Source organism: Ascaphus truei, unplaced genomic scaffold (assembly GCF_040206685.1).
Source record: "Ascaphus truei isolate aAscTru1 unplaced genomic scaffold, aAscTru1.hap1 HAP1_SCAFFOLD_240, whole genome shotgun sequence".
Taxonomy (NCBI): Eukaryota; Metazoa; Chordata; class Amphibia; order Anura; family Ascaphidae; genus Ascaphus; species Ascaphus truei.
Genome location: NW_027455323.1, coordinates 548,090 through 571,242, shown reverse-complemented (window position 1 = coordinate 571,242; position 23,153 = coordinate 548,090). Strand labels below are relative to the sequence as shown.

General features: G+C 41.4%; 40 non-coding genes and 7 pseudogenes across 40 annotated transcripts; all 47 read right to left on the bottom strand.

The window, feature by feature from the left end:
* Positions 1-477: 477 nt before the first annotated feature.
* On the bottom strand, positions 478-596 carry LOC142479197 (5S ribosomal RNA). The gene has a single exon (XR_012793928.1). It is a non-coding gene; the product is annotated as a 5S ribosomal RNA (ribosomal RNA).
* A 286-nt stretch (positions 597-882) lies between these two features.
* On the bottom strand, positions 883-1,001 carry LOC142479381 (5S ribosomal RNA). Its single transcript, XR_012794074.1, has one exon. It is a non-coding gene; the product is annotated as a 5S ribosomal RNA (ribosomal RNA).
* A 286-nt stretch (positions 1,002-1,287) lies between these two features.
* Positions 1,288-1,406, bottom strand: LOC142479096 (5S ribosomal RNA). Its single transcript, XR_012793827.1, has one exon. It is a non-coding gene; the product is annotated as a 5S ribosomal RNA (ribosomal RNA).
* A 286-nt stretch (positions 1,407-1,692) lies between these two features.
* On the bottom strand, positions 1,693-1,811 carry LOC142479380 (5S ribosomal RNA). Its single transcript, XR_012794073.1, has one exon. It is a non-coding gene; the product is annotated as a 5S ribosomal RNA (ribosomal RNA).
* A 286-nt stretch (positions 1,812-2,097) lies between these two features.
* LOC142478444 (5S ribosomal RNA) lies at positions 2,098-2,216 on the bottom strand. Its single transcript, XR_012793181.1, has one exon. It is a non-coding gene; the product is annotated as a 5S ribosomal RNA (ribosomal RNA).
* A 286-nt stretch (positions 2,217-2,502) lies between these two features.
* LOC142479281 (5S ribosomal RNA) lies at positions 2,503-2,621 on the bottom strand (annotated as a pseudogene).
* A 676-nt stretch (positions 2,622-3,297) lies between these two features.
* On the bottom strand, positions 3,298-3,416 carry LOC142479196 (5S ribosomal RNA). Its single transcript, XR_012793927.1, has one exon. It is a non-coding gene; the product is annotated as a 5S ribosomal RNA (ribosomal RNA).
* Positions 3,417-3,702: 286 nt separating this feature from the next.
* On the bottom strand, positions 3,703-3,821 carry LOC142479379 (5S ribosomal RNA). The gene has a single exon (XR_012794072.1). It is a non-coding gene; the product is annotated as a 5S ribosomal RNA (ribosomal RNA).
* A 286-nt stretch (positions 3,822-4,107) lies between these two features.
* On the bottom strand, positions 4,108-4,226 carry LOC142479095 (5S ribosomal RNA). The gene has a single exon (XR_012793826.1). It is a non-coding gene; the product is annotated as a 5S ribosomal RNA (ribosomal RNA).
* Positions 4,227-4,902: 676 nt separating this feature from the next.
* On the bottom strand, positions 4,903-5,021 carry LOC142479194 (5S ribosomal RNA). The gene has a single exon (XR_012793925.1). It is a non-coding gene; the product is annotated as a 5S ribosomal RNA (ribosomal RNA).
* A 286-nt stretch (positions 5,022-5,307) lies between these two features.
* LOC142479119 (5S ribosomal RNA) lies at positions 5,308-5,426 on the bottom strand. The gene has a single exon (XR_012793850.1). It is a non-coding gene; the product is annotated as a 5S ribosomal RNA (ribosomal RNA).
* Positions 5,427-5,712: 286 nt separating this feature from the next.
* LOC142479280 (5S ribosomal RNA) lies at positions 5,713-5,831 on the bottom strand (annotated as a pseudogene).
* A 286-nt stretch (positions 5,832-6,117) lies between these two features.
* LOC142479193 (5S ribosomal RNA) lies at positions 6,118-6,236 on the bottom strand. Its single transcript, XR_012793924.1, has one exon. It is a non-coding gene; the product is annotated as a 5S ribosomal RNA (ribosomal RNA).
* Positions 6,237-6,522: 286 nt separating this feature from the next.
* Positions 6,523-6,641, bottom strand: LOC142479170 (5S ribosomal RNA). The gene has a single exon (XR_012793900.1). It is a non-coding gene; the product is annotated as a 5S ribosomal RNA (ribosomal RNA).
* A 286-nt stretch (positions 6,642-6,927) lies between these two features.
* On the bottom strand, positions 6,928-7,046 carry LOC142479093 (5S ribosomal RNA). The gene has a single exon (XR_012793824.1). It is a non-coding gene; the product is annotated as a 5S ribosomal RNA (ribosomal RNA).
* A 286-nt stretch (positions 7,047-7,332) lies between these two features.
* LOC142479092 (5S ribosomal RNA) lies at positions 7,333-7,451 on the bottom strand. Its single transcript, XR_012793823.1, has one exon. It is a non-coding gene; the product is annotated as a 5S ribosomal RNA (ribosomal RNA).
* A 286-nt stretch (positions 7,452-7,737) lies between these two features.
* On the bottom strand, positions 7,738-7,856 carry LOC142479378 (5S ribosomal RNA). The gene has a single exon (XR_012794071.1). It is a non-coding gene; the product is annotated as a 5S ribosomal RNA (ribosomal RNA).
* Positions 7,857-8,142: 286 nt separating this feature from the next.
* On the bottom strand, positions 8,143-8,261 carry LOC142478443 (5S ribosomal RNA). Its single transcript, XR_012793180.1, has one exon. It is a non-coding gene; the product is annotated as a 5S ribosomal RNA (ribosomal RNA).
* A 286-nt stretch (positions 8,262-8,547) lies between these two features.
* Positions 8,548-8,666, bottom strand: LOC142479279 (5S ribosomal RNA; annotated as a pseudogene).
* Positions 8,667-9,342: 676 nt separating this feature from the next.
* Positions 9,343-9,461, bottom strand: LOC142479192 (5S ribosomal RNA). Its single transcript, XR_012793923.1, has one exon. It is a non-coding gene; the product is annotated as a 5S ribosomal RNA (ribosomal RNA).
* A 286-nt stretch (positions 9,462-9,747) lies between these two features.
* Positions 9,748-9,866, bottom strand: LOC142479377 (5S ribosomal RNA). Its single transcript, XR_012794070.1, has one exon. It is a non-coding gene; the product is annotated as a 5S ribosomal RNA (ribosomal RNA).
* A 286-nt stretch (positions 9,867-10,152) lies between these two features.
* On the bottom strand, positions 10,153-10,271 carry LOC142479091 (5S ribosomal RNA). The gene has a single exon (XR_012793822.1). It is a non-coding gene; the product is annotated as a 5S ribosomal RNA (ribosomal RNA).
* A 286-nt stretch (positions 10,272-10,557) lies between these two features.
* LOC142479376 (5S ribosomal RNA) lies at positions 10,558-10,676 on the bottom strand. The gene has a single exon (XR_012794069.1). It is a non-coding gene; the product is annotated as a 5S ribosomal RNA (ribosomal RNA).
* A 286-nt stretch (positions 10,677-10,962) lies between these two features.
* Positions 10,963-11,081, bottom strand: LOC142478442 (5S ribosomal RNA). The gene has a single exon (XR_012793179.1). It is a non-coding gene; the product is annotated as a 5S ribosomal RNA (ribosomal RNA).
* A 286-nt stretch (positions 11,082-11,367) lies between these two features.
* On the bottom strand, positions 11,368-11,486 carry LOC142479278 (5S ribosomal RNA; annotated as a pseudogene).
* Positions 11,487-12,162: 676 nt separating this feature from the next.
* LOC142479191 (5S ribosomal RNA) lies at positions 12,163-12,281 on the bottom strand. The gene has a single exon (XR_012793922.1). It is a non-coding gene; the product is annotated as a 5S ribosomal RNA (ribosomal RNA).
* Positions 12,282-12,567: 286 nt separating this feature from the next.
* On the bottom strand, positions 12,568-12,686 carry LOC142479375 (5S ribosomal RNA). Its single transcript, XR_012794068.1, has one exon. It is a non-coding gene; the product is annotated as a 5S ribosomal RNA (ribosomal RNA).
* A 286-nt stretch (positions 12,687-12,972) lies between these two features.
* LOC142479090 (5S ribosomal RNA) lies at positions 12,973-13,091 on the bottom strand. The gene has a single exon (XR_012793821.1). It is a non-coding gene; the product is annotated as a 5S ribosomal RNA (ribosomal RNA).
* Positions 13,092-13,767: 676 nt separating this feature from the next.
* On the bottom strand, positions 13,768-13,886 carry LOC142479190 (5S ribosomal RNA). Its single transcript, XR_012793921.1, has one exon. It is a non-coding gene; the product is annotated as a 5S ribosomal RNA (ribosomal RNA).
* A 286-nt stretch (positions 13,887-14,172) lies between these two features.
* LOC142479118 (5S ribosomal RNA) lies at positions 14,173-14,291 on the bottom strand. Its single transcript, XR_012793849.1, has one exon. It is a non-coding gene; the product is annotated as a 5S ribosomal RNA (ribosomal RNA).
* A 286-nt stretch (positions 14,292-14,577) lies between these two features.
* On the bottom strand, positions 14,578-14,696 carry LOC142479277 (5S ribosomal RNA; annotated as a pseudogene).
* Positions 14,697-15,372: 676 nt separating this feature from the next.
* Positions 15,373-15,491, bottom strand: LOC142479189 (5S ribosomal RNA). The gene has a single exon (XR_012793920.1). It is a non-coding gene; the product is annotated as a 5S ribosomal RNA (ribosomal RNA).
* A 286-nt stretch (positions 15,492-15,777) lies between these two features.
* Positions 15,778-15,896, bottom strand: LOC142479374 (5S ribosomal RNA). Its single transcript, XR_012794067.1, has one exon. It is a non-coding gene; the product is annotated as a 5S ribosomal RNA (ribosomal RNA).
* Positions 15,897-16,182: 286 nt separating this feature from the next.
* LOC142479089 (5S ribosomal RNA) lies at positions 16,183-16,301 on the bottom strand. Its single transcript, XR_012793820.1, has one exon. It is a non-coding gene; the product is annotated as a 5S ribosomal RNA (ribosomal RNA).
* A 286-nt stretch (positions 16,302-16,587) lies between these two features.
* Positions 16,588-16,706, bottom strand: LOC142479276 (5S ribosomal RNA; annotated as a pseudogene).
* A 676-nt stretch (positions 16,707-17,382) lies between these two features.
* On the bottom strand, positions 17,383-17,501 carry LOC142479188 (5S ribosomal RNA). Its single transcript, XR_012793919.1, has one exon. It is a non-coding gene; the product is annotated as a 5S ribosomal RNA (ribosomal RNA).
* A 286-nt stretch (positions 17,502-17,787) lies between these two features.
* On the bottom strand, positions 17,788-17,906 carry LOC142479372 (5S ribosomal RNA). Its single transcript, XR_012794065.1, has one exon. It is a non-coding gene; the product is annotated as a 5S ribosomal RNA (ribosomal RNA).
* A 286-nt stretch (positions 17,907-18,192) lies between these two features.
* Positions 18,193-18,311, bottom strand: LOC142479088 (5S ribosomal RNA). The gene has a single exon (XR_012793819.1). It is a non-coding gene; the product is annotated as a 5S ribosomal RNA (ribosomal RNA).
* A 676-nt stretch (positions 18,312-18,987) lies between these two features.
* On the bottom strand, positions 18,988-19,106 carry LOC142479514 (5S ribosomal RNA). Its single transcript, XR_012794202.1, has one exon. It is a non-coding gene; the product is annotated as a 5S ribosomal RNA (ribosomal RNA).
* Positions 19,107-19,392: 286 nt separating this feature from the next.
* Positions 19,393-19,511, bottom strand: LOC142479371 (5S ribosomal RNA). The gene has a single exon (XR_012794064.1). It is a non-coding gene; the product is annotated as a 5S ribosomal RNA (ribosomal RNA).
* Positions 19,512-19,797: 286 nt separating this feature from the next.
* LOC142479087 (5S ribosomal RNA) lies at positions 19,798-19,916 on the bottom strand. Its single transcript, XR_012793818.1, has one exon. It is a non-coding gene; the product is annotated as a 5S ribosomal RNA (ribosomal RNA).
* A 286-nt stretch (positions 19,917-20,202) lies between these two features.
* LOC142479370 (5S ribosomal RNA) lies at positions 20,203-20,321 on the bottom strand. Its single transcript, XR_012794063.1, has one exon. It is a non-coding gene; the product is annotated as a 5S ribosomal RNA (ribosomal RNA).
* Positions 20,322-20,607: 286 nt separating this feature from the next.
* LOC142479239 (5S ribosomal RNA) lies at positions 20,608-20,726 on the bottom strand. The gene has a single exon (XR_012793969.1). It is a non-coding gene; the product is annotated as a 5S ribosomal RNA (ribosomal RNA).
* Positions 20,727-21,012: 286 nt separating this feature from the next.
* Positions 21,013-21,131, bottom strand: LOC142479275 (5S ribosomal RNA; annotated as a pseudogene).
* Positions 21,132-21,807: 676 nt separating this feature from the next.
* LOC142479187 (5S ribosomal RNA) lies at positions 21,808-21,926 on the bottom strand. Its single transcript, XR_012793918.1, has one exon. It is a non-coding gene; the product is annotated as a 5S ribosomal RNA (ribosomal RNA).
* Positions 21,927-22,212: 286 nt separating this feature from the next.
* On the bottom strand, positions 22,213-22,331 carry LOC142479369 (5S ribosomal RNA). The gene has a single exon (XR_012794062.1). It is a non-coding gene; the product is annotated as a 5S ribosomal RNA (ribosomal RNA).
* Positions 22,332-22,617: 286 nt separating this feature from the next.
* On the bottom strand, positions 22,618-22,736 carry LOC142479086 (5S ribosomal RNA). The gene has a single exon (XR_012793817.1). It is a non-coding gene; the product is annotated as a 5S ribosomal RNA (ribosomal RNA).
* Between the last annotated feature and the right edge of the window lie 417 nt (positions 22,737-23,153).

Genomic DNA, 23,153 nt, shown 5'->3' with positions numbered 1-23,153 from the left:
CGGGAAAAAAGTAGTAAAAAATTTCAGAGGTGCCTATATTCAACCTCCTCCTGTTTGGATTTGAACTCACTATCTCTTCCAAGTATCAGCTTGAACACTGCACACCCCAACTCTGTGAGCCACAAGCTCACCATATAACATGCTGAGTGTTCTGAGGCCTGTATGATATATTTCTAAATGACATGGGAGGCATAAGTGTATTATTGTGACCGTTAAAAAAATACATTCTTGAAGAATTACCTTAAATGGAGAAATTAAATCAGAGACTGAGAAAATGACAGGTGCACTCAAATATACTATAGACGGAATTCTTGATGTCAGAATTCTATTTTGGAAGGTTGCATTGTGTTGAACTTTCAGAGGAAAAAACAATATATTTCTTTGCCACTCCGGGAAAAAAGTAGCAAGAAATGAAACATTTTCATTTGCTGCGAGGAATGCCATGTATATTTTCATTAGGGAAGCGAAAAATAAAAACCCCTACAGCACCTGGTATTCCCAGGCAGTCTCCCAACCCAGGACTAATCAAGCCTCACCCTGCTTAGCTTCCGAGATCTGACGGGATCGGGCGCTTTCAAGGTAGTATGGCCGTAGGTGGAGATTGCTGTCTCATGATATCCTCTCATTCTTAAATCCATGAGCCTATATCTTGCTCCATGCATACACAGAGACTGAGAAAATGACAGGTGCACTCAAATGTACTATAGACGGAATTCTTGATGTCAGAATTCTATTTTGGAAGGTTGCATTGTGTTGAACTTTCTGAGGAAAAAACGATATATTTCTTTGCCACTGCGGGAAAAAAGTAGTAAAAAATGAAACATTTTCATTTGCTGCAAGGAATGCCATGTATATTTTCATTAGGGAAGCAAAAAATAAAAACACCCACAGCACCTGGTATTCCCAGGCAGTCTCCCAACCCAGTACTAATCAAGCCTCACCCTGCTTAGCTTCCGAGATCTGACGGGATCGGGCGCTTTCAAGGTAGTATGGCCGTAGGTGGAGATTGCTGTCTCATGATATCCTCTCATTCTTAAATCCATGAGCCTATATCTTGCTCCATGCATACACAGAGACTGAGAAAATGACAGGTGCACTCAAATGTACTATAGACGGAATTCTTGATGTCAGAATTCTATTTTGGAAGGTTGCATTGTGTTGAACTTTCAGAGGAAAAAACGATAGATTTCTTTGCCACTGCGGGAAAAAAGTAGCAAGAAATGAAACATTTTCATTTGCTGCGAGGAATGCCATGTATATTTTCATTAGGGAAGCGAAAAATAAAAACCCCTACAGCACCTGGTATTCCCAGGCAGTCTCCCAACCCAGTACTAATCAAGCCTCACCCTGCTTAGCTTCCGAGATCTGACGGGATCGGGCGCTGTCAAGGTAGTATGGCCGTAGGTGGAGATTGCTGTCTCATGATATCCTCTCATTCTTAAATCCATGAGCCTATATCTTGCTCCATGCATACACAGAGACTGAGAAAATGACAGGTGCACTCAAATGTACTATAGACGGAATTCTTGATGTCAGAATTCTATTTTGGAAGGTTGCATTGTGTTGAACTTTCAAAGGAAAAAACGATAGATTTCTTTGCCACTGCGGGAAAAAAGTAGTAAAAAATGAAACATTTTCATTTGCTGCAAGGAATGCCATGTATATTTTCATTAGGGAAGCAAAAAATAAAAACACCCACAGCACCTGGTATTCCCAGGCAGTCTCCCAACCCAGTACTAATCAAGCCTCACCCTGCTTAGCTTCCGAGATCTGACGGGATCGGGCGCTTTCAAGGTAGTATGGCCGTAGGTGGAGATTGCTGTCTCATGATATCCTCTCATTCTTAAATCCATGAGCCTATATCTTGCTCCATGCATACACAGAGACTGAGAAAATGACAGGTGCACTCAAATGTACTATAGACGGAATTCTTGATGTCAGAATTCTATTTTGGAAGGTTGCATTGTGTTGAACTTTCTGAGGAAAAAACGATATATTTCTTTGCCACTGCGGGAAAAAAGTAGTAAAAAATGAAACATTTTCATTTGCTGCAAGGAATGCCATGTATATTTTCATTAGGGAAGCAAAAAATAAAAACACCCACAGCACCTGGTATTCCCAGGCAGTCTCCCAACCCAGTACTAATCAAGCCTCACCCTGCTTAGCTTCCGAGATCTGACGGGATCGGGCGCTGTCAAGGTAGTATGGCCGTAGGTGGAGATTGCTGTCTCATGATATCCTCTCATTCTTAAATCCATGAGCCTATATCTTGCTCCATGCATACACAGAGACTGAGAAAATGACAGGTGCACTCAAATGTACTATAGACGGAATTCTTGATGTCAGAATTCTATTTTGGAAGGTTGCATTGTGTTGAACTTTCAGAGGAAAAAACGATAGATTTCTTTGCCACTGCGGGAAAAAAGTAGCAAGAAATGAAACATTTTCATTTGCTGCGAGGAATGCCATGTATATTTTCATTAGGGAAGCGAAAAATAAAAACCCCTACAGCACCTGGTATTCCCAGGCAGTCTCCCAACCCAGTCCTAATCAAGCCTCACCCTGCTTAGCTTCCGAGATCTGACGGGATCGGGCGCTGTCAAGGTAGTATGGCCGTAGGTGGAGATTGCTGTCTCATGATATCCTCTCATTCTTAAATCCATGAGCCTATATCTTGCTCCATGCATACACAGAGACTGAGAAAATGACAGGTGCACTCAAATGTACTATAGACGGAATTCTTGATGTCAGAATTCTATTTTGGAAGGTTGCATTGTGTTGAACTTTCAAAGGAAAAAACGATAGATTTCTTTGCCACTGCGGGAAAAAAGTAGTAAAAAATTTCAGAGGTGCCTATATTCAACCTCCTCCTGTTTGGATTTGAACTCACTATCTCTTCCAAGTATCAGCTTGAACACTGCACACCCCAACTCTGTGAGCCACAAGCTCACCATATAACATGCTGAGTGTTCTGAGGCCTGTATGATATATTTCTAAATGACATGGGAGGCATAAGTGTATTATTGTGACCGTTAAAAAAATACATTCTTGAAGAATTACCTTAAATGGAGAAATTAAATCAGAGACTGAGAAAATGACAGGTGCACTCAAATATACTATAGACGGAATTCTTGATGTCAGAATTCTATTTTGGAAGGTTGCATTGTGTTGAACTTTCAGAGGAAAAAACAATATATTTCTTTGCCACTCCGGGAAAAAAGTAGCAAGAAATGAAACATTTTCATTTGCTGCGAGGAATGCCATGTATATTTTCATTAGGGAAGCGAAAAATAAAAACCCCTACAGCACCTGGTATTCCCAGGCAGTCTCCCAACCCAGGACTAATCAAGCCTCACCCTGCTTAGCTTCCGAGATCTGACGGGATCGGGCGCTTTCAAGGTAGTATGGCCGTAGGTGGAGATTGCTGTCTCATGATATCCTCTCATTCTTAAATCCATGAGCCTATATCTTGCTCCATGCATACACAGAGACTGAGAAAATGACAGGTGCACTCAAATGTACTATAGACGGAATTCTTGATGTCAGAATTCTATTTTGGAAGGTTGCATTGTGTTGAACTTTCTGAGGAAAAAACGATATATTTCTTTGCCACTGCGGGAAAAAAGTAGTAAAAAATGAAACATTTTCATTTGCTGCAAGGAATGCCATGTATATTTTCATTAGGGAAGCAAAAAATAAAAACACCCACAGCACCTGGTATTCCCAGGCAGTCTCCCAACCCAGTACTAATCAAGCCTCACCCTGCTTAGCTTCCGAGATCTGACGGGATCGGGCGCTTTCAAGGTAGTATGGCCGTAGGTGGAGATTGCTGTCTCATGATATCCTCTCATTCTTAAATCCATGAGCCTATATCTTGCTCCATGCATACACAGAGACTGAGAAAATGACAGGTGCACTCAAATGTACTATAGACGGAATTCTTGATGTCAGAATTCTATTTTGGAAGGTTGCATTGTGTTGAACTTTCAGAGGAAAAAACGATAGATTTCTTTGCCACTGCGGGAAAAAAGTAGCAAGAAATGAAACATTTTCATTTGCTGCGAGGAATGCCATGTATATTTTCATTAGGGAAGCGAAAAATAAAAACCCCTACAGCACCTGGTATTCCCAGGCAGTCTCCCAACCCAGTACTAATCAAGCCTCACCCTGCTTAGCTTCCGAGATCTGACGGGATCGGGCGCTGTCAAGGTAGTATGGCCGTAGGTGGAGATTGCTGTCTCATGATATCCTCTCATTCTTAAATCCATGAGCCTATATCTTGCTCCATGCATACACAGAGACTGAGAAAATGACAGGTGCACTCAAATGTACTATAGACGGAATTCTTGATGTCAGAATTCTATTTTGGAAGGTTGCATTGTGTTGAACTTTCAAAGGAAAAAACGATAGATTTCTTTGCCACTGCGGGAAAAAAGTAGTAAAAAATTTCAGAGGTGCCTATATTCAACCTCCTCCTGTTTGGATTTGAACTCACTATCTCTTCCAAGTATCAGCTTGAACACTGCACACCCCAACTCTGTGAGCCACAAGCTCACCATATAACATGCTGAGTGTTCTGAGGCCTGTATGATATATTTCTAAATGACATGGGAGGCATAAGTGTATTATTGTGACCGTTAAAAAAATACATTCTTGAAGAATTACCTTAAATGGAGAAATTAAATCAGAGACTGAGAAAATGACAGGTGCACTCAAATATACTATAGACGGAATTCTTGATGTCAGAATTCTATTTTGGAAGGTTGCATTGTGTTGAACTTTCAGAGGAAAAAACAATATATTTCTTTGCCACTCCGGGAAAAAAGTAGCAAGAAATGAAACATTTTCATTTGCTGCGAGGAATGCCATGTATATTTTCATTAGGGAAGCGAAAAATAAAAACCCCTACAGCACCTGGTATTCCCAGGCAGTCTCCCAACCCAGGACTAATCAAGCCTCACCCTGCTTAGCTTCCGAGATCTGACGGGATCGGGCGCTTTCAAGGTAGTATGGCCGTAGGTGGAGATTGCTGTCTCATGATATCCTCTCATTCTTAAATCCATGAGCCTATATCTTGCTCCATGCATACACAGAGACTGAGAAAATGACAGGTGCACTCAAATGTACTATAGACGGAATTCTTGATGTCAGAATTCTATTTTGGAAGGTTGCATTGTGTTGAACTTTCTGAGGAAAAAACGATATATTTCTTTGCCACTGCGGGAAAAAAGTAGTAAAAAATGAAACATTTTCATTTGCTGCAAGGAATGCCATGTATATTTTCATTAGGGAAGCAAAAAATAAAAACACCCACAGCACCTGGTATTCCCAGGCAGTCTCCCAACCCAGTACTAATCAAGCCTCACCCTGCTTAGCTTCCAAGATCTGACGGGATCGGGCGCTTTCAAGGTAGTATGGCCGTAGGTGGAGATTGCTGTCTCATGATATCCTCTCATTCTTAAATCCATGAGCCTATATCTTGCTCCATGCATACACAGAGACTGAGAAAATGACAGGTGCACTCAAATGTACTATAGACGGAATTCTTGATGTCAGAATTCTATTTTGGAAGGTTGCATTGTGTTGAACTTTCAGAGGAAAAAACGATAGATTTCTTTGCCACTGCGGGAAAAAAGTAGCAAGAAATGAAACATTTTCATTTGCTGCGAGGAATGCCATGTATATTTTCATTAGGGAAGCGAAAAATAAAAACCCCTACAGCACCTGGTATTCCCAGGCAGTCTCCCAACCCAGTCCTAATCAAGCCTCACCCTGCTTAGCTTCCGAGATCTGACGGGATCGGGCGCTGTCAAGGTAGTATGGCCGTAGGTGGAGATTGCTGTCTCATGATATCCTCTCATTCTTAAATCCATGAGCCTATATCTTGCTCCATGCATACACAGAGACTGAGAAAATGACAGGTGCACTCAAATGTACTATAGACGGAATTCTTGATGTCAGAATTCTATTTTGGAAGGTTGCATTGTGTTGAACTTTCAGAGGAAAAAACAATATATTTCTTTGCCACTCCGGGAAAAAAGTAGCAAGAAATGAAACATTTTCATTTGCTGCGAGGAATGCCATGTATATTTTCATTAGGGAAGCGAAAAATAAAAACCCCTACAGCACCTGGTATTCCCAGGCAGTCTCCCAACCCAGGACTAATCAAGCCTCACCCTGCTTAGCTTCCGAGATCTGACGGGATCGGGCGCTTTCAAGGTAGTATGGCCGTAGGTGGAGATTGCTGTCTCATGATATCCTCTCATTCTTAAATCCATGAGCCTATATCTTGCTCCATGCATACACAGAGACTGAGAAAATGACAGGTGCACTCAAATGTACTATAGACGGAATTCTTGATGTCAGAATTCTATTTTGGAAGGTTGCATTGTGTTGAACTTTCTGAGGAAAAAACGATATATTTCTTTGCCACTGCGGGAAAAAAGTAGTAAAAAATGAAACATTTTCATTTGCTGCAAGGAATGCCATGTATATTTTCATTAGGGAAGCAAAAAATAAAAACACCCACAGCACCTGGTATTCCCAGGCAGTCTCCCAACCCAGTACTAATCAAGCCTCACCCTGCTTAGCTTCCGAGATCTGACGGGATTGGGCGCTTTCAAGGTAGTATGGCCGTAGGTGGAGATTGCTGTCTCATGATATCCTCTCATTCTTAAATCCATGAGCCTATATCTTGCTCCATGCATACACAGAGACTGAGAAAATGACAGGTGCACTCAAATGTACTATAGACGGAATTCTTGATGTCAGAATTCTATTTTGGAAGGTTGCATTGTGTTGAACTTTCAGAGGAAAAAACGATAGATTTCTTTGCCACTGCGGGAAAAAAGTAGCAAGAAATGAAACATTTTCATTTGCTGCGAGGAATGCCATGTATATTTTCATTAGGGAAGCGAAAAATAAAAACCCCTACAGCACCTGGTATTCCCAGGCAGTCTCCCAACCCAGTACTAATCAAGCCTCACCCTGCTTAGCTTCCGAGATCTGACGGGATCGGGCGCTGTCAAGGTAGTATGGCCGTAGGTGGAGATTGCTGTCTCATGATATCCTCTCATTCTTAAATCCATGAGCCTATATCTTGCTCCATGCATACACAGAGACTGAGAAAATGACAGGTGCACTCAAATGTACTATAGACGGAATTCTTGATGTCAGAATTCTATTTTGGAAGGTTGCATTGTGTTGAACTTTCAGAGGAAAAAACGATAGATTTCTTTGCCACTGCGGGAAAAAAGTAGCAAGAAATGAAACATTTTCATTTGCTGCGAGGAATGCCATGTATATTTTCATTAGGGAAGCGAAATATAAAAACCCCTACAGCACCTGGTATTCCCAGGCAGTCTCCCAACCCAGTACTAATCAAGCCTCACCCTGCTTAGCTTCCGAGATCTGACGGGATCGGGCGCTGTCAAGGTAGTATGGCCGTAGGTGGAGATTGCTGTCTCATGATATCCTCTCATTCTTAAATCCATGAGCCTATATCTTGCTCCATGCATACACAGAGACTGAGAAAATGACAGGTGCACTCAAATGTACTATAGACGGAATTCTTGATGTCAGAATTCTATTTTGGAAGGTTGCATTGTGTTGAACTTTCTGAGGAAAAAACGATATATTTCTTTGCCACTGCGGGAAAAAAGTAGTAAAAAATGAAACATTTTCATTTGCTGCAAGGAATGCCATGTATATTTTCATTAGGGAAGCAAAAAATAAAAACACCCACAGCACCTGGTATTCCCAGGCAGTCTCCCAACCCAGTACTAATCAAGCCTCACCCTGCTTAGCTTCCGAGATCTGACGGGATCGGGCGCTTTCAAGGTAGTATGGCCGTAGGTGGAGATTGCTGTCTCATGATATCCTCTCATTCTTAAATCCATGAGCCTATATCTTGCTCCATGCATACACAGAGACTGAGAAAATGACAGGTGCACTCAAATGTACTATAGACGGAATTCTTGATGTCAGAATTCTATTTTGGAAGGTTGCATTGTGTTGAACTTTCTGAGGAAAAAACGATATATTTCTTTGCCACTGCGGGAAAAAAGTAGTAAAAAATGAAACATTTTCATTTGCTGCAAGGAATGCCATGTATATTTTCATTAGGGAAGCAAAAAATAAAAACACCCACAGCACCTGGTATTCCCAGGCAGTCTCCCAACCCAGTACTAATCAAGCCTCACCCTGCTTAGCTTCCGAGATCTGACGGGATCGGGCGCTGTCAAGGTAGTATGGCCGTAGGTGGAGATTGCTGTCTCATGATATCCTCTCATTCTTAAATCCATGAGCCTATATCTTGCTCCATGCATACACAGAGACTGAGAAAATGACAGGTGCACTCAAATGTACTATAGACGGAATTCTTGATGTCAGAATTCTATTTTGGAAGGTTGCATTGTGTTGAACTTTCAGAGGAAAAAACGATAGATTTCTTTGCCACTGCGGGAAAAAAGTAGCAAGAAATGAAACATTTTCATTTGCTGCGAGGAATGCCATGTATATTTTCATTAGGGAAGCGAAAAATAAAAACCCCTACAGCACCTGGTATTCCCAGGCAGTCTCCCAACCCAGTCCTAATCAAGCCTCACCCTGCTTAGCTTCCGAGATCTGACGGGATCGGGCGCTGTCAAGGTAGTATGGCCGTAGGTGGAGATTGCTGTCTCATGATATCCTCTCATTCTTAAATCCATGAGCCTATATCTTGCTCCATGCATACACAGAGACTGAGAAAATGACAGGTGCACTCAAATGTACTATAGACGGAATTCTTGATGTCAGAATTCTATTTTGGAAGGTTGCATTGTGTTGAACTTTCAAAGGAAAAAACGATAGATTTCTTTGCCACTGCGGGAAAAAAGTAGTAAAAAATTTCAGAGGTGCCTATATTCAACCTCCTCCTGTTTGGATTTGAACTCACTATCTCTTCCAAGTATCAGCTTGAACACTGCACACCCCAACTCTGTGAGCCACAAGCTCACCATATAACATGCTGAGTGTTCTGAGGCCTGTATGATATATTTCTAAATGACATGGGAGGCATAAGTGTATTATTGTGACCGTTAAAAAAATACATTCTTGAAGAATTACCTTAAATGGAGAAATTAAATCAGAGACTGAGAAAATGACAGGTGCACTCAAATATACTATAGACGGAATTCTTGATGTCAGAATTCTATTTTGGAAGGTTGCATTGTGTTGAACTTTCAGAGGAAAAAACAATATATTTCTTTGCCACTCCGGGAAAAAAGTAGCAAGAAATGAAACATTTTCATTTGCTGCGAGGAATGCCATGTATATTTTCATTAGGGAAGCGAAAAATAAAAACCCCTACAGCACCTGGTATTCCCAGGCAGTCTCCCAACCCAGGACTAATCAAGCCTCACCCTGCTTAGCTTCCGAGATCTGACGGGATCGGGCGCTTTCAAGGTAGTATGGCCGTAGGTGGAGATTGCTGTCTCATGATATCCTCTCATTCTTAAATCCATGAGCCTATATCTTGCTCCATGCATACACAGAGACTGAGAAAATGACAGGTGCACTCAAATGTACTATAGACGGAATTCTTGATGTCAGAATTCTATTTTGGAAGGTTGCATTGTGTTGAACTTTCTGAGGAAAAAACGATATATTTCTTTGCCACTGCGGGAAAAAAGTAGTAAAAAATGAAACATTTTCATTTGCTGCAAGGAATGCCATGTATATTTTCATTAGGGAAGCAAAAAATAAAAACACCCACAGCACCTGGTATTCCCAGGCAGTCTCCCAACCCAGTACTAATCAAGCCTCACCCTGCTTAGCTTCCGAGATCTGACGGGATCGGGCGCTTTCAAGGTAGTATGGCCGTAGGTGGAGATTGCTGTCTCATGATATCCTCTCATTCTTAAATCCATGAGCCTATATCTTGCTCCATGCATACACAGAGACTGAGAAAATGACAGGTGCACTCAAATGTACTATAGACGGAATTCTTGATGTCAGAATTCTATTTTGGAAGGTTGCATTGTGTTGAACTTTCAGAGGAAAAAACGATAGATTTCTTTGCCACTGCGGGAAAAAAGTAGCAAGAAATGAAACATTTTCATTTGCTGCGAGGAATGCCATGTATATTTTCATTAGGGAAGCGAAAAATAAAAACCCCTACAGCACCTGGTATTCCCAGGCAGTCTCCCAACCCAGTACTAATCAAGCCTCACCCTGCTTAGCTTCCGAGATCTGACGGGATCGGGCGCTGTCAAGGTAGTATGGCCGTAGGTGGAGATTGCTGTCTCATGATATCCTCTCATTCTTAAATCCATGAGCCTATATCTTGCTCCATGCATACACAGAGACTGAGAAAATGACAGGTGCACTCAAATGTACTATAGACGGAATTCTTGATGTCAGAATTCTATTTTGGAAGGTTGCATTGTGTTGAACTTTCAAAGGAAAAAACGATAGATTTCTTTGCCACTGCGGGAAAAAAGTAGTAAAAAATGAAACATTTTCATTTGCTGCAAGGAATGCCATGTATATTTTCATTAGGGAAGCAAAAAATAAAAACACCCACAGCACCTGGTATTCCCAGGCAGTCTCCCAACCCAGTACTAATCAAGCCTCACCCTGCTTAGCTTCCGAGATCTGACGGGATCGGGCGCTTTCAAGGTAGTATGGCCGTAGGTGGAGATTGCTGTCTCATGATATCCTCTCATTCTTAAATCCATGAGCCTATATCTTGCTCCATGCATACACAGAGACTGAGAAAATGACAGGTGCACTCAAATGTACTATAGACGGAATTCTTGATGTCAGAATTCTATTTTGGAAGGTTGCATTGTGTTGAACTTTCTGAGGAAAAAACGATATATTTCTTTGCCACTGCGGGAAAAAAGTAGTAAAAAATGAAACATTTTCATTTGCTGCAAGGAATGCCATGTATATTTTCATTAGGGAAGCAAAAAATAAAAACACCCACAGCACCTGGTATTCCCAGGCAGTCTCCCAACCCAGTACTAATCAAGCCTCACCCTGCTTAGCTTCCGAGATCTGACGGGATCGGGCGCTGTCAAGGTAGTATGGCCGTAGGTGGAGATTGCTGTCTCATGATATCCTCTCATTCTTAAATCCATGAGCCTATATCTTGCTCCATGCATACACAGAGACTGAGAAAATGACAGGTGCACTCAAATGTACTATAGACGGAATTCTTGATGTCAGAATTCTATTTTGGAAGGTTGCATTGTGTTGAACTTTCAGAGGAAAAAACGATAGATTTCTTTGCCACTGCGGGAAAAAAGTAGCAAGAAATGAAACATTTTCATTTGCTGCGAGGAATGCCATGTATATTTTCATTAGGGAAGCGAAAAATAAAAACCCCTACAGCACCTGGTATTCCCAGGCAGTCTCCCAACCCAGTCCTAATCAAGCCTCACCCTGCTTAGCTTCCGAGATCTGACGGGATCGGGCGCTGTCAAGGTAGTATGGCCGTAGGTGGAGATTGCTGTCTCATGATATCCTCTCATTCTTAAATCCATGAGCCTATATCTTGCTCCATGCATACACAGAGACTGAGAAAATGACAGGTGCACTCAAATGTACTATAGACGGAATTCTTGATGTCAGAATTCTATTTTGGAAGGTTGCATTGTGTTGAACTTTCAAAGGAAAAAACGATAGATTTCTTTGCCACTGCGGGAAAAAAGTAGTAAAAAATTTCAGAGGTGCCTATATTCAACCTCCTCCTGTTTGGATTTGAACTCACTATCTCTTCCAAGTATCAGCTTGAACACTGCACACCCCAACTCTGTGAGCCACAAGCTCACCATATAACATGCTGAGTGTTCTGAGGCCTGTATGATATATTTCTAAATGACATGGGAGGCATAAGTGTATTATTGTGACCGTTAAAAAAATACATTCTTGAAGAATTACCTTAAATGGAGAAATTAAATCAGAGACTGAGAAAATGACAGGTGCACTCAAATATACTATAGACGGAATTCTTGATGTCAGAATTCTATTTTGGAAGGTTGCATTGTGTTGAACTTTCAGAGGAAAAAACAATATATTTCTTTGCCACTCCGGGAAAAAAGTAGCAAGAAATGAAACATTTTCATTTGCTGCGAGGAATGCCATGTATATTTTCATTAGGGAAGCGAAAAATAAAAACCCCTACAGCACCTGGTATTCCCAGGCAGTCTCCCAACCCAGGACTAATCAAGCCTCACCCTGCTTAGCTTCCGAGATCTGACGGGATCGGGCGCTTTCAAGGTAGTATGGCCGTAGGTGGAGATTGCTGTCTCATGATATCCTCTCATTCTTAAATCCATGAGCCTATATCTTGCTCCATGCATACACAGAGACTGAGAAAATGACAGGTGCACTCAAATGTACTATAGACGGAATTCTTGATGTCAGAATTCTATTTTGGAAGGTTGCATTGTGTTGAACTTTCTGAGGAAAAAACGATATATTTCTTTGCCACTGCGGGAAAAAAGTAGTAAAAAATGAAACATTTTCATTTGCTGCAAGGAATGCCATGTATATTTTCATTAGGGAAGCAAAAAATAAAAACACCCACAGCACCTGGTATTCCCAGGCAGTCTCCCAACCCAGTACTAATCAAGCCTCACCCTGCTTAGCTTCCGAGATCTGACGGGATCGGGCGCTTTCAAGGTAGTATGGCCGTAGGTGGAGATTGCTGTCTCATGATATCCTCTCATTCTTAAATCCATGAGCCTATATCTTGCTCCATGCATACACAGAGACTGAGAAAATGACAGGTGCACTCAAATGTACTATAGACGGAATTCTTGATGTCAGAATTCTATTTTGGAAGGTTGCATTGTGTTGAACTTTCAGAGGAAAAAACGATAGATTTCTTTGCCACTGCGGGAAAAAAGTAGCAAGAAATGAAACATTTTCATTTGCTGCGAGGAATGCCATGTATATTTTCATTAGGGAAGCGAAAAATAAAAACCCCTACAGCACCTGGTATTCCCAGGCAGTCTCCCAACCCAGTACTAATCAAGCCTCACCCTGCTTAGCTTCCGAGATCTGACGGGATCGGGCGCTGTCAAGGTAGTATGGCCGTAGGTGGAGATTGCTGTCTCATGATATCCTCTCATTCTTAAATCCATGAGCCTATATCTTGCTCCATGCATACACAGAGACTGAGAAAATGACAGGTGCACTCAAATGTACTATAGACGGAATTCTTGATGTCAGAATTCTATTTTGGAAGGTTGCATTGTGTTGAACTTTCAAAGGAAAAAACGATAGATTTCTTTGCCACTGCGGGAAAAAAGTAGTAAAAAATTTCAGAGGTGCCTATATTCAACCTCCTCCTGTTTGGATTTGAACTCACTATCTCTTCCAAGTATCAGCTTGAACACTGCACACCCCAACTCTGTGAGCCACAAGCTCACCATATAACATGCTGAGTGTTCTGAGGCCTGTATGATATATTTCTAAATGACATGGGAGGCATAAGTGTATTATTGTGACCGTTAAAAAAATACATTCTTGAAGAATTACCTTAAATGGAGAAATTAAATCAGAGACTGAGAAAATGACAGGTGCACTCAAATATACTATAGACGGAATTCTTGATGTCAGAATTCTATTTTGGAAGGTTGCATTGTGTTGAACTTTCAGAGGAAAAAACAATATATTTCTTTGCCACTCCGGGAAAAAAGTAGCAAGAAATGAAACATTTTCATTTGCTGCGAGGAATGCCATGTATATTTTCATTAGGGAAGCGAAAAATAAAAACCCCTACAGCACCTGGTATTCCCAGGCAGTCTCCCAACCCAGGACTAATCAAGCCTCACCCTGCTTAGCTTCCGAGATCTGACGGGATCGGGCGCTTTCAAGGTAGTATGGCCGTAGGTGGAGATTGCTGTCTCATGATATCCTCTCATTCTTAAATCCATGAGCCTATATCTTGCTCCATGCATACACAGAGACTGAGAAAATGACAGGTGCACTCAAATGTACTATAGACGGAATTCTTGATGTCAGAATTCTATTTTGGAAGGTTGCATTGTGTTGAACTTTCTGAGGAAAAAACGATATATTTCTTTGCCACTGCGGGAAAAAAGTAGTAAAAAATGAAACATTTTCATTTGCTGCAAGGAATGCCATGTATATTTTCATTAGGGAAGCAAAAAATAAAAACACCCACAGCACCTGGTATTCCCAGGCAGTCTCCCAACCCAGTACTAATCAAGCCTCACCCTGCTTAGCTTCCAAGATCTGACGGGATCGGGCGCTTTCAAGGTAGTATGGCCGTAGGTGGAGATTGCTGTCTCATGATATCCTCTCATTCTTAAATCCATGAGCCTATATCTTGCTCCATGCATACACAGAGACTGAGAAAATGACAGGTGCACTCAAATGTACTATAGACGGAATTCTTGATGTCAGAATTCTATTTTGGAAGGTTGCATTGTGTTGAACTTTCAGAGGAAAAAACGATAGATTTCTTTGCCACTGCGGGAAAAAAGTAGCAAGAAATGAAACATTTTCATTTGCTGCGAGGAATGCCATGTATATTTTCATTAGGGAAGCGAAAAATAAAAACCCCTACAGCACCTGGTATTCCCAGGCAGTCTCCCAACCCAGTCCTAATCAAGCCTCACCCTGCTTAGCTTCCGAGATCTGACGGGATCGGGCGCTGTCAAGGTAGTATGGCCGTAGGTGGAGATTGCTGTCTCATGATATCCTCTCATTCTTAAATCCATGAGCCTATATCTTGCTCCATGCATACACAGAGACTGAGAAAATGACAGGTGCACTCAAATGTACTATAGACGGAATTCTTGATGTCAGAATTCTATTTTGGAAGGTTGCATTGTGTTGAACTTTCAAAGGAAAAAACGATAGATTTCTTTGCCACTGCGGGAAAAAAGTAGTAAAAAATTTCAGAGGTGCCTATATTCAACCTCCTCCTGTTTGGATTTGAACTCACTATCTCTTCCAAGTATCAGCTTGAACACTGCACACCCCAACTCTGTGAGCCACAAGCTCACCATATAACATGCTGAGTGTTCTGAGGCCTGTATGATATATTTCTAAATGACATGGGAGGCATAAGTGTATTATTGTGACCGTTAAAAAAATACATTCTTGAAGAATTACCTTAAATGGAGAAATTAAATCAGAGACTGAGAAAATGACAGGTGCACTCAAATATACTATAGACGGAATTCTTGATGTCAGAATTCTATTTTGGAAGGTTGCATTGTGTTGAACTTTCAGAGGAAAAAACAATATATTTCTTTGCCACTCCGGGAAAAAAGTAGCAAGAAATGAAACATTTTCATTTGCTGCGAGGAATGCCATGTATATTTTCATTAGGGAAGCGAAAAATAAAAACCCCTACAGCACCTGGTATTCCCAGGCAGTCTCCCAACCCAGGACTAATCAAGCCTCACCCTGCTTAGCTTCCGAGATCTGACGGGATCGGGCGCTTTCAAGGTAGTATGGCCGTAGGTGGAGATTGCTGTCTCATGATATCCTCTCATTCTTAAATCCATGAGCCTATATCTTGCTCCATGCATACACAGAGACTGAGAAAATGACAGGTGCACTCAAATGTACTATAGACGGAATTCTTGATGTCAGAATTCTATTTTGGAAGGTTGCATTGTGTTGAACTTTCTGAGGAAAAAACGATATATTTCTTTGCCACTGCGGGAAAAAAGTAGTAAAAAATGAAACATTTTCATTTGCTGCAAGGAATGCCATGTATATTTTCATTAGGGAAGCAAAAAATAAAAACACCCACAGCACCTGGTATTCCCAGGCAGTCTCCCAACCCAGTACTAATCAAGCCTCACCCTGCTTAGCTTCCGAGATCTGACGGGATCGGGCGCTTTCAAGGTAGTATGGCCGTAGGTGGAGATTGCTGTCTCATGATATCCTCTCATTCTTAAATCCATGAGCCTATATCTTGCTCCATGCATACACAGAGACTGAGAAAATGACAGGTGCACTCAAATGTACTATAGACGGAATTCTTGATGTCAGAATTCTATTTTGGAAGGTTGCATTGTGTTGAACTTTCAGAGGAAAAAACGATAGATTTCTTTGCCACTGCGGGAAAAAAGTAGCAAGAAATGAAACATTTTCATTTGCTGCGAGGAATGCCATGTATATTTTCATTAGGGAAGCGAAAAATAAAAACCCCTACAGCACCTGGTATTCCCAGGCAGTCTCCCAACCCAGTACTAATCAAGCCTCACCCTGCTTAGCTTCCGAGATCTGACGGGATCGGGCGCTGTCAAGGTAGTATGGCCGTAGGTGGAGATTGCTGTCTCATGATATCCTCTCATTCTTAAATCCATGAGCCTATATCTTGCTCCATGCATACACAGAGACTGAGAAAATGACAGGTGCACTCAAATGTACTATAGACGGAATTCTTGATGTCAGAATTCTATTTTGGAAGGTTGCATTGTGTTGAACTTTCAGAGGAAAAAACGATAGATTTCTTTGCCACTGCGGGAAAAAAGTAGCAAGAAATGAAACATTTTCATTTGCTGCGAGGAATGCCATGTATATTTTCATTAGGGAAGCGAAAAATAAAAACCCCTACAGCACCTGGTATTCCCAGGCAGTCTCCCAACCCAGTCCTAATCAAGCCTCACCCTGCTTAGCTTCCGAGATCTGACGGGATCGGGCGCTGTCAAGGTAGTATGGCCGTAGGTGGAGATTGCTGTCTCATGATATCCTCTCATTCTTAAATCCATGAGCCTATATCTTGCTCCATGCATACACAGAGACTGAGAAAATGACAGGTGCACTCAAATGTACTATAGACGGAATTCTTGATGTCAGAATTCTATTTTGGAAGGTTGCATTGTGTTGAACTTTCAAAGGAAAAAACGATAGATTTCTTTGCCACTGCGGGAAAAAAGTAGTAAAAAATTTCAGAGGTGCCTATATTCAACCTCCTCCTGTTTGGATTTGAACTCACTATCTCTTCCAAGTATCAGCTTGAACACTGCACACCCCAACTCTGTGAGCCACAAGCTCACCATATAACATGCTGAGTGTTCTGAGGCCTGTATGATATATTTCTAAATGACATGGGAGGCATAAGTGTATTATTGTGACCGTTAAAAAAATACATTCTTGAAGAATTACCTTAAATGGAGAAATTAAATCAGAGACTGAGAAAATGACAGGTGCACTCAAATATACTATAGACGGAATTCTTGATGTCAGAATTCTATTTTGGAAGGTTGCATTGTGTTGAACTTTCAGAGGAAAAAACAATATATTTCTTTGCCACTCCGGGAAAAAAGTAGCAAGAAATGAAACATTTTCATTTGCTGCGAGGAATGCCATGTATATTTTCATTAGGGAAGCGAAAAATAAAAACCCCTACAGCACCTGGTATTCCCAGGCAGTCTCCCAACCCAGGACTAATCAAGCCTCACCCTGCTTAGCTTCCGAGATCTGACGGGATCGGGCGCTTTCAAGGTAGTATGGCCGTAGGTGGAGATTGCTGTCTCATGATATCCTCTCATTCTTAAATCCATGAGCCTATATCTTGCTCCATGCATACACAGAGACTGAGAAAATGACAGGTGCACTCAAATGTACTATAGACGGAATTCTTGATGTCAGAATTCTATTTTGGAAGGTTGCATTGTGTTGAACTTTCTGAGGAAAAAACGATATATTTCTTTGCCACTGCGGGAAAAAAGTAGTAAAAAATGAAACATTTTCATTTGCTGCAAGGAATGCCATGTATATTTTCATTAGGGAAGCAAAAAATAAAAACACCCACAGCACCTGGTATTCCCAGGCAGTCTCCCAACCCAGTACTAATCAAGCCTCACCCTGCTTAGCTTCCGAGATCTGACGGGATCGGGCGCTTTCAAGGTAGTATGGCCGTAGGTGGAGATTGCTGTCTCATGATATCCTCTCATTCTTAAATCCATGAGCCTATATCTTGCTCCATGCATACACAGAGACTGAGAAAATGACAGGTGCACTCAAATGTACTATAGACGGAATTCTTGATGTCAGAATTCTATTTTGGAAGGTTGCATTGTGTTGAACTTTCAGAGGAAAAAACGATAGATTTCTTTGCCACTGCGGGAAAAAAGTAGCAAGAAATGAAACATTTTCATTTGCTGCGAGGAATGCCATGTATATTTTCATTAGGGAAGCGAAAAATAAAAACCCCTACAGCACCTGGTATTCCCAGGCAGTCTCCCAACCCAGTACTAATCAAGCCTCACCCTGCTTAGCTTCCGAGATCTGACGGGATCGGGCGCTGTCAAGGTAGTATGGCCGTAGGTGGAGATTGCTGTCTCATGATATCCTCTCATTCTTAAATCCATGAGCCTATATCTTGCTCCATGCATACACAGAGACTGAGAAAATGACAGGTGCACTCAAATGTACTATAGACGGAATTCTTGATGTCAGAATTCTATTTTGGAAGGTTGCATTGTGTTGAACTTTCAAAGGAAAAAACGATAGATTTCTTTGCCACTGCGGGAAAAAAGTAGTAAAAAATTTCAGAGGTGCCTATATTCAACCTCCTCCTGTTTGGATTTGAACTCACTATCTCTTCCAAGTATCAGCTTGAACACTGCACACCCCAACTCTGTGAGCCACAAGCTCACCATATAACATGCTGAGTGTTCTGAGGCCTGTATGATATATTTCTAAATGACATGGGAGGCATAAGTGTATTATTGTGACCGTTAAAAAAATACATTCTTGAAGAATTACCTTAAATGGAGAAATTAAATCAGAGACTGAGAAAATGACAGGTGCACTCAAATATACTATAGACGGAATTCTTGATGTCAGAATTCTATTTTGGAAGGTTGCATTGTGTTGAACTTTCAGAGGAAAAAACAATATATTTCTTTGCCACTCCGGGAAAAAAGTAGCAAGAAATGAAACATTTTCATTTGCTGCGAGGAATGCCATGTATATTTTCATTAGGGAAGCGAAAAATAAAAACCCCTACAGCACCTGGTATTCCCAGGCAGTCTCCCAACCCAGTACTAATCAAGCCTCACCCTGCTTAGCTTCCGAGATCTGACGGGATCGGGCGCTTTCAAGGTAGTATGGCCGTAGGTGGAGATTGCTGTCTCATGATATCCTCTCATTCTTAAATCCATGAGCCTATATCTTGCTCCATGCATACACAGAGACTGAGAAAATGACAGGTGCACTCAAATGTACTATAGACGGAATTCTTGATGTCAGAATTCTATTTTGGAAGGTTGCATTGTGTTGAACTTTCAGAGGAAAAAACGATATATTTCTTTGCCACTGCGGGAAAAAAGTAGTAAAAAATGAAACATTTTCATTTGCTGCAAGGAATGCCATGTATATTTTCATTAGGGAAGCAAAAAATAAAAACACCCACAGCACCTGGTATTCCCAGGCAGTCTCCCAACCCAGTACTAATCAAGCCTCACCCTGCTTAGCTTCCGAGATCTGACGGGATCGGGCGCTTTCAAGGTAGTATGGCCGTAGGTGGAGATTGCTGTCTCATGATATCCTCTCATTCTTAAATCCATGAGCCTATATCTTGCTCCATGCATACACAGAGACTGAGAAAATGACAGGTGCACTCAAATGTACTATAGACGGAATTCTTGATGTCAGAATTCTATTTTGGAAGGTTGCATTGTGTTGAACTTTCAGAGGAAAAAACGATAGATTTCTTTGCCACTGCGGGAAAAAAGTAGCAAGAAATGAAACATTTTCATTTGCTGCGAGGAATGCCATGTATATTTTCATTAGGGAAGCGAAATATAAAAACCCCTACAGCACCTGGTATTCCCAGGCAGTCTCCCAACCCAGTACTAATCAAGCCTCACCCTGCTTAGCTTCCGAGATCTGACGGGATCGGGCGCTGTCAAGGTAGTATGGCCGTAGGTGGAGATTGCTGTCTCATGATATCCTCTCATTCTTAAATCCATGAGCCTATATCTTGCTCCATGCATACACAGAGACTGAGAAAATGACAGGTGCACTCAAATGTACTATAGACGGAATTCTTGATGTCAGAATTCTATTTTGGAAGGTTGCATTGTGTTGAACTTTCTGAGGAAAAAACGATATATTTCTTTGCCACTGCGGGAAAAAAGTAGTAAAAAATGAAACATTTTCATTTGCTGCAAGGAATGCCATGTATATTTTCATTAGGGAAGCAAAAAATAAAAACACCCACAGCACCTGGTATTCCCAGGCAGTCTCCCAACCCAGTACTAATCAAGCCTCACCCTGCTTAGCTTCCGAGATCTGACGGGATCGGGCGCTTTCAAGGTAGTATGGCCGTAGGTGGAGATTGCTGTCTCATGATATCCTCTCATTCTTAAATCCATGAGCCTATATCTTGCTCCATGCATACACAGAGACTGAGAAAATGACAGGTGCACTCAAATGTACTATAGACGGAATTCTTGATGTCAGAATTCTATTTTGGAAGGTTGCATTGTGTTGAACTTTCAGAGGAAAAAACGATAGATTTCTTTGACACTGCGGGAAAAAAGTAGCAAGAAATGAAACATTTTCATTTGCTGCGAGGAATGCCATGTATATTTTCATTAGGGAAGCGAAAAATAAAAACCCCTACAGCACCTGGTATTCCCAGGCAGTCTCCAAATCCAGTACTAATCAAGCCTCACCCTGCTTAACTTCCGAGATCTGACGGGATCGGGCGCTGTCAAGGTAGTATGGCCGTAGGTGGAGATTGCTGTCTCATGATATCCTCTCATTCTTAAATCCATGAGCCTATATCTTGCTCCATGCATACACAGAGACTGAGAAAATGACAGGTGCACTCAAATGTACTATAGACGGAATTCTTGATGTCAGAATTCTATTTTGGAAGGTTGCATTGTGTTGAACTTTCAGAGGAAAAAACGATAGATTTCTTTGCCACTGCGGGAAAAAAGTAGCAAGAAATGAAACATTTTCATTTGCTGCGAGGAATGCCATGTATATTTTCATTAGGGAAGCGAAAAATAAAAACCCCTACAGCACCTGGTATTCCCAGGCAGTCTCCCAACCCAGTCCTAATCAAGCCTCACCCTGCTTAGCTTCCGAGATCTGACGGGATCGGGCGCTGTCAAGGTAGTATGGCCGTAGGTGGAGATTGCTGTCTCATGATATCCTCTCATTCTTAAATCCATGAGCCTATATCTTGCTCCATGCATACACAGAGACTGAGAAAATGACAGGTGCACTCAAATGTACTATAGACGGAATTCTTGATGTCAGAATTCTATTTTGGAAGGTTGCATTGTGTTGAACTTTCAAAGGAAAAAACGATAGATTTCTTTGCCACTGCGGGAAAAAAGTAGTAAAAAATTTCAGAGGTGCCTATATTCAACCTCCTCCTGTTTGGATTTGAACTCACTATCTCTTCCAAGTATCAGCTTGAACACTGCACACCCCAACTCTGTGAGCCACAAGCTCACCATATAACATGCTGAGTGTTCTGAGGCCTGTATGATATATTTCTAAATGACATGGGAGGCATAAGTGTATTATTGTGACCGTTAAAAAAATACATTCTTGAAGAATTACCTTAAATGGAGAAATTAAATCAGAGACTGAGAAAATGACAGGTGCACTCAAATATACTATAGACGGAATTCTTGATGTCAGAATTCTATTTTGGAAGGTTGCATTGTGTTGAACTTTCAGAGGAAAAAACAATATATTTCTTTGCCACTCCGGGAAAAAAGTAGCAAGAAATGAAACATTTTCATTTGCTGCGAGGAATGCCATGTATATTTTCATTAGGGAAGCGAAAAATAAAAACCCCTACAGCACCTGGTATTCCCAGGCAGTCTCCCAACCCAGGACTAATCAAGCCTCACCCTGCTTAGCTTCCGAGATCTGACGGGATCGGGCGCTTTCAAGGTAGTATGGCCGTAGGTGGAGATTGCTGTCTCATGATATCCTCTCATTCTTAAATCCATGAGCCTATATCTTGCTCCATGCATACACAGAGACTGAGAAAATGACAGGTGCACTCAAATGTACTATAGACGGAATTCTTGATGTCAGAATTCTATTTTGGAAGGTTGCATTGTGTTGAACTTTCTGAGGAAAAAACGATATATTTCTTTGCCACTGCGGGAAAAAAGTAGTAAAAAATGAAACATTTTCATTTGCTGCAAGGAATGCCATGTATATTTTCATTAGGGAAGCAAAAAATAAAAACACCCACAGCACCTGGTATTCCCAGGCAGTCTCCCAACCCAGTACTAATCAAGCCTCACCCTGCTTAGCTTCCGAGATCTGACGGGATCGGGCGCTTTCAAGGTAGTATGGCCGTAGGTGGAGATTGCTGTCTCATGATATCCTCTCATTCTTAAATCCATGAGCCTATATCTTGCTCCATGCATACACAGAGACTGAGAAAATGACAGGTGCACTCAAATGTACTATAGACGGAATTCTTGATGTCAGAATTCTATTTTGGAAGGTTGCATTGTGTTGAACTTTCAGAGGAAAAAACGATAGATTTCTTTGCCACTGCGGGAAAAAAGTAGCAAGAAATGAAACATTTTCATTTGCTGCGAGGAATGCCATGTATATTTTCATTAGGGAAGCGAAAAATAAAAACCCCTACAGCACCTGGTATTCCCAGGCAGTCTCCCAACCCAGTACTAATCAAGCCTCACCCTGCTTAGCTTCCGAGATCTGACGGGATCGGGCGCTGTCAAGGTAGTATGGCCGTAGGTGGAGATTGCTGTCTCATGATATCCTCTCATTCTTAAATCCATGAGCCTATATCTTGCTCCATGCATACACAGAGACTGAGAAAATGACAGGTGCACTCAAATGTACTATAGACGGAATTCTTGATGTCAGAATTCTATTTTGGAAGGTTGCATTGTGTTGAACTTTCAAAGGAAAAAACGATAGATTTCTTTGCCACTGCGGGAAAAAAGTAGTAAAAAATTTCAGAGGTGCCTATATTCAACCTCCTCCTGTTTGGATTTGAACTCACTATCTCTTCCAAGTATCAGCTTGAACACTGCACACCCCAACTCTGTGAGCCACAAGCTCACCATATAACATGCTGAGTGTTCTGAGGCCTGTATGATATATTTCTAAATGACATGGGAGGCATAAGTGTATTATTGTGACCGTTAAAA